Raw genomic sequence first — 6538 nt, forward strand, 5'->3', positions numbered from 1 at the left:
AAGTAGAAAATGTTTTGGAAATGATGTCAACATATGTACAAATATGCTTGATACAATTGATGTATGGAATGTTATAAGAGCTGTAAGAGTACACAATAAAATGTTTGGTTTCTTTAAAGAAGAAACCCAGAGAAAAAAAGAAGAAAGCAGAAAATATTAAAACCTAGAACAAATTTAAATATATCTTAGGGAGATCAAACAATAGGGTGCTAAATTTTAACCTAACTGCATCAGCAACAATCCACTTTCCAATGCATTCGGCATGTTAGCAAGACACTCCTGGCCCATGGTCAGAGGGGATTCACCAAGGGCTTGATCCAGGTGTATTCACCCTTCATTTCAAAAAATAATTAAATAAACAGCTTTAAAATGGGAGCTCAAATGATGTTACATCAAAATGCCATAATCAACTTAATAATGCCCTCTGCATCCCTCAACTACGATGAGAGGGTATTCATCAGTCTGAATCCACATGAGGACCTTGCAGTGGGCTTCCACTGACATATGTAGCCTTCTGCAAACTAGGCCTTCTAATTTCCCTCCCTTGGATTTAGATACCATTCCTTCCTTCAGACTTGGATATTATTTATAATCCTTGGCTCACACAGGCTGTTGTGCTTCTTCCCTGTGGATTTAGTTGTTGGCTCACTTACATGGTGCTTGTTTGAAAACAAGCATTAAAGACCCCAGACACTACTCTTTCTGATAGTAACCGACTATTTTCTTCACCCACCTTGCTATAGCACCCATATTTTCAGTGATCTCTTCATTAGGTCAAACATCAATCAGGGCTCTGTCATAAGAACTAACTGTTCTTAGATTGGGGATACAACTAAATACAAGCCCAAAATTCATTCATGGCATCTCATTCTTCTTCTTTCTCTTCAGTTTCTCTAGTTAAGCTTTTTTTTTTTGCATCTCATTCTTGTGGACATGTTTTGGGCATGTGTGTCTGAAAGGGTCTTTGTGTAGAGGGGCTGAATCATTGAAGGGACAGGATAGGGCTGATGATTTGAGTGAGGGGTGTATTGGTGTGGCCCTAACCTAAGAGAAATGATGGAATGGGGTGAGTATCTGGATCTTTCTCAGTGCCCCATGTAGGGGGTTGTGGTGATGTATCAAGCTGGGCTGCTAACCCAACAAGTTGGAGATTCCAGTTCACTTAGAGGCACCTGAGAAGAAAGGCCTGGTAACCTGCTTCTAAAAATCAGCCACTGAAAATCCTATGAGCATAGTTCTGCACACGGGGTCATCATGAGTTGAGATTGGATATGACTGGTTTTAACTGGATATACCTGGCTAGAAGGAGCCCAGGTGACGCAGTGGAATTAGTGTTGGACTGATAATGGCAAGATTGGCAGTTTAAATCCACCAGCTACTTTTTGAGACAAACATAAGACTGTCTGTTTCTGTTATGATTTATAGTCTTGGGAACCTTAAGGAGCCACTACTTTTGCCTATAGAATTGTGGAGTCAAAATCAAGTCAATGGCAGGGCATTTTTGTGTTTTGATTTTGGTACCTGTCGGGAAACTGTATCATTGGCACAGGCCTGGGGTGGCAGTCTCAGTGCACAAAAACGTGAGCCCTTTTCAGATATGCAAATCATATCAGCCTCTAGAACCCCACCATGGATGGGGTCGGATTTCCTGGAAATCAGCATGTGGACAGCATTCCTCCTCAGGGAGCATGGTGGTGTTTCAGGGAGGCCCAGTCTCATACCAGTGTCACTCTGGATTTGTGTGTGCAGTGGAAGGGGATCCTGGTACAGCTGCTCAGGTATGGGCACACAAGTGCATGGTGCATGTGTGTGTGTGTGCAGGTACTGGGATGTGTAGTGTGGGTGCTTGAATGTCAGTGCTTGGGTGCAGGTACATAGGTATGGGTGCTTGGGTGCATGGCACAGGTCAATGGGTGCTTAGATATGTGGGTGCTCAGCTGCATGGTATGGGTGCTTGAGTATGGTGCTCAGATGTGTGGTATGGCTACTTGGATGCAGGAACACGCGTGCATAGTGCTGATGCTAAAGTATGCAGCGCTGTTGCAGGGGTTCTTAGGGTCACAGTGCGGGTCCTCAGGTGTGGCTGTACAGGTATGGAGTGGTAAGGTGCATGGGGGCAGGTGCTTAGATATGACTCCACACCCTAACACGTGACCTCTTTGTTTATCTGTGGCACATTTCATGTCAACACAGGACAGAGCACCTGGCACTTTACAGCAGGACATTTGGTTATTTCCAAGGTGAGGTTAGATGATCCAGTTAAACCCTGCCATAGACATCTTTAACTAGTACCTTTTTCCTCTGAATTCTCAGAAATCGATTGCTGGGTAAAAAGAAGGATGGGTATTTGGATGACCTTTTAAAGATACTGGAAAATCCCTTTTCACAAATGCTGTGCCAATTTGCAAACCCCCCAAATTAATTTCGTACTATTTTTTTAAAAGACAGTGCAGGAAGTCAAGCCCACCAGTACCTCTTCAGTAAGGAGAGTGATTCTGGAAGGTGCTAATCAGCGCCCCTATTTCTGTGGTGCCAGGATGGAGTAGCTAGGAAGGCTTTTTATGGTTATCTTAACCGACAAGGTTATTTCAGGAGCGACCGTGGCCTATTTAAGTGCCTAATGTCCAGGACTCAATCTGGTGACCCAGGGCCCGGATGGGGCCTCTGACTGGGTGAGATTCAGTCTCTGACCTCTTGGAGCTCATGATTGATGGGCTACCATCCAGGTCTAGAAGACTCCCCCAGTGCCTTTGCCTCGGCCTCTTAGAGGCGTGCAGGTAGGAGTGGCTGTGGCTGGGCCTTAAGGGCCTCTAGGAGGGCAGGATCTCAGCCTTGGGGCTTCCAGCTGGGCTGGGCTCTGTTTAGGCAGGGCATCCTCAGCACAAGAGCACCTGGGCAGCTGCCGCTGCAACAGAGTAGACATGCTGTACAGTATGCCCTTCATTCTACCCCCAGCCCCAGAGCCTATTTCCATCGGGGGCTGGGTCTTTCCAGGGACAGACAGGGTTCATTGCTCAGCAACACGGAGCACACGTCCCAGGCTGACTGGGCCACAGACCAGGTGCCTCCAAGTGCCTGGCTGGAACCCAACTTTACTCTGTGGCCACCTCAGAGGGAGGCCTCATCCAGGAACCACCCAGAACCCGATGATGAGCAATTTCACTTCTCTTCAGGGAGCAGAAAGGAGTATTTTAGGGACAGGAACCTGGAAGGGTTTTTTGTCTGATCCCTGAGAGCAATGCCAGGCAAATCCCAAACCACTTGCTGGCAAAACCTGCCTGAAGTGTCAGAGCGAGGCTCACTGTTCCCATACCTGCCCCGAGCAAAGTGGCCTACTGGGATCAGGGCTTCTGAGGCCGACAAAGTTCAGGATGCTTTTCCAGGTATGACTTCCCTCAGCAACATAGCTTCACAAGCTCCTCCACCCTTTCCAAAGTCAATAAAATAAAAACAACAAAATTGCTGACAACAGCTAAGACTTGTCACTTGCCATCAAGTTAGCTCTGATTCATGGTGACCCAATGTGCAATCAAACAAAAATGCCATCTTCATGATCCTAGGTATGCTTGAGTTACTGTTGCAGCCACTGTGTGCGCATGCCTTCTGGCCTAGACAATTCACCTTTCACCGTTATACCAAACGATATGGTCATTCTACTGTGGACGATAGGGTTTGCACTGGCTAATGTTTACAAGTAGATTGCTAGGCCTGTCTTCCTAGTCTTTATTCTGTGAACTTTTCAAAAGCATATTCACCATTGGTAACCCGCTAGCATTTGAAATACTGCTGGCATCGCTTCTAGCATAGCTGCGACATGTAATGACCAGAGATAAGGCCAACTGGCAAATAGCTATGGGTATACAGGGAAAACTGTCAGAGAGAACTTAACGAGTCTGCCTTGTTTTTCTCAGTCCTACAAGCTTCTCTCTCTCTCTGTTGACTGACTGACAGGGGGCAGTCACAGCATTCTTCTATCGCTCTATTCTGTCACTCTCTCTGAATGTTCCTTCTCTGACAGGTTTCCACCTTAGATTCCAGCGTTGCAGGTTTTATTTTACTTATATTTGGGCTTGTCATGTGCTGAACACTTTTCGAAGTGCTTTACACATCCTAACCATGAGATAAATTCGACTTTCAGTATTCTCATTTCACAGATGAGGAAATGAAGCCCAGATAGATTAAGAAACTTTCCCAAGGTTGCACAGTGAGCTAGTGGTGAACTTTTTTGGGCATCAAACCAAAGCAATGGGAACCCAAAGTCCCTGAGGTCATCACTGCCCTCTGCTGCTGTCAGTAGTGGATGATGAGGAAAGGGGGCGCCTTTGAGTGCGGTCTACGAGGCCAGCAGCTGGAGCTCAGGCCAGAGGGGGGGGCTCTAACACCCGGTAGACCTGGGACCGAATTCCCACACTACCAACGTTTGGTTACTCATTTCTTTTAGGTTAACTGTTTCTTTTAACCTCATCTATAAATGAGCGCATGTCCACAAATACATGCAGGACTGTGGCCTCCCTGACTCTGGTAGATACCCTAACATGAGTCCCAGACCTCTTCTTTTTACCCGTGGGGCCCAGAATTTCCAGTCCAATCCCTGCTTCAAAGCCATCTTGGTCTGTGGTCCTTAGAAAGTCCCTTAACTGTCTGCAGTGTAGGGACAGCCTCTCACAATGCTGAGAATTCTTAACCTGTTGCATGAGGCTTTTAGAAGATGCAAGTGAACATGTGTTACACACCTGGTGCTCCAGACAGGACTTCAAAGAAGCTGTAGAAGTGTGGACAAAATGCCGCCTCCCTGTGTTTGCTGTACCTGTGAATGAGCTGCTGATTTCTGCTTTGGGATCCTCAGTCCATGAGGCTGTCCCCGGGGACTTGCCAGCCTGAAAGTTCAGGCACACGCCCCCGTGCAGTCACCAGTTTCCCCTCTCAGTTCCAGAAAGGACCCCCTGAAATGGTGTCCTTTTCAGTGACTGGCCTTCCTGCTTTCCTTAGACTATCGGACACTCAGACTGTCCAGCCGCAACAACTGGGCAATATTAGGAAGATCATAAAGATTTGTTTTATTTTTTGACTCCACTTAAATGTTATTGTTAGGCGCTATCCAGTTGGTTCTAACTGATAATGACCCTGTGCACATTAGCATGGAACATTGCCTAGTCCCGTGCCGCCTTCACCATCATTACTGTTTAAGCCCTTTATTGAGCTATCTAATTAAAGGTGTCCTCGTTTTTGATGACCCTCTATGTTGTCCTTATCCAGAGACAGCTCTCTCTTGAGAGAGAAAATCTTCTCATCCACACAGCTAAGGAGCATTCTGAATGTACTTCTTACAAGACAGATTTATTTGTTCTTCTGGCTGTCCGTGGCATATGAATTATTCTTCACCAACACCACGATTCACTTAAATATGCGGAGAGCATTGCAGCGTGTGGCTCCTGGTGCCAGGAATAGCATTAGGGACATTGCTTGCTGCTCCTGTTTCGGATAATGAACGGTATTTGTAAGCACATGGTGAAGCTGTTTCACTGGGCTGCATTCTTCCTGTCTGCCTTCCTTCTAAGTCCCCACAGTGCCTGCTTTCTTGAGGGTAGGGCATGTCTAGCTTTCCCTATCAGCCCGCTCTACACTACACCCCAACCATTTCAGGCTTTTCTCCCCCACCTCCACCATCTTTAAGTCTCTCTCATCCTAGTAATGATGTTATCTTGCACCTCATTGTCAAAAGTGGCTACGCCAAGACAATTATACATCTTTTCCAGGAGGGAAGAGGGGACAGGAGGACAAAAAGCCAAAGGTGGTCTTTCTTGTACCAAATCTTTGACATTTTATTTAAAAAAACCTTTTGCCTTTCTCATATTTCATTAACCAGATCTGAGTACCATGGCTACATCTGAGAAGAATATTTTCAGTCATTTAAATTAATTGTAAAATATGTGTAATACAAAAATTACTATTTTAAATGTTTTAAGTGTGTAATTTAGTGACCGTAAATTGACTCATAATGTTATACAACAGTGGGGGATCAGCCTCCACAACCAAATGTGTCCTAGGGGATGGTTGTGTAATTGAGCCATAAAGTAAAGAAACATCAGACAAGGCTCACCTCTTCCATGATGACCTGAACAAGAGCATGGGTAATGTATTCTCTCACAAATTTATATAATCTTGGGCAAGTGAGCCACTTCATGCATTACGTAACAGCAAGGGGTTGTATTAGAAGCATACATAAAACAGTAAGGGGATGAGCTAGGGCATACACATGACAGGAAGGCACATACATAACAAGATGCGTGGGTTCTAGAGTTAAGATGGCAGCCTAACTTAGGCCACCCCTGAGCTTACTTGACCTTAGATGTCCCTGACCTCTTCTCCAGGGGATCAATCTATGTTCCTTATCAGTAGGGAGTGGGTGGGACACTACTTAGGGTGGGAGAGACAATAGGATCTGATTGCTCTTGATAGCAGACAACCTTGTGGCACATAGCCTTCAAGCAGATAATCTTCAGGCTATAGAGTAGCAAGCATGTGCTTGCATGCATCA

This window comes from Echinops telfairi, unplaced genomic scaffold (genome assembly GCF_000313985.2).
Source record: "Echinops telfairi isolate 266 unplaced genomic scaffold, ASM31398v2 ScPeMD7_7;HRSCAF=31, whole genome shotgun sequence".
NCBI lineage: Eukaryota > Metazoa > Chordata > Mammalia > Afrosoricida > Tenrecidae > Echinops > Echinops telfairi.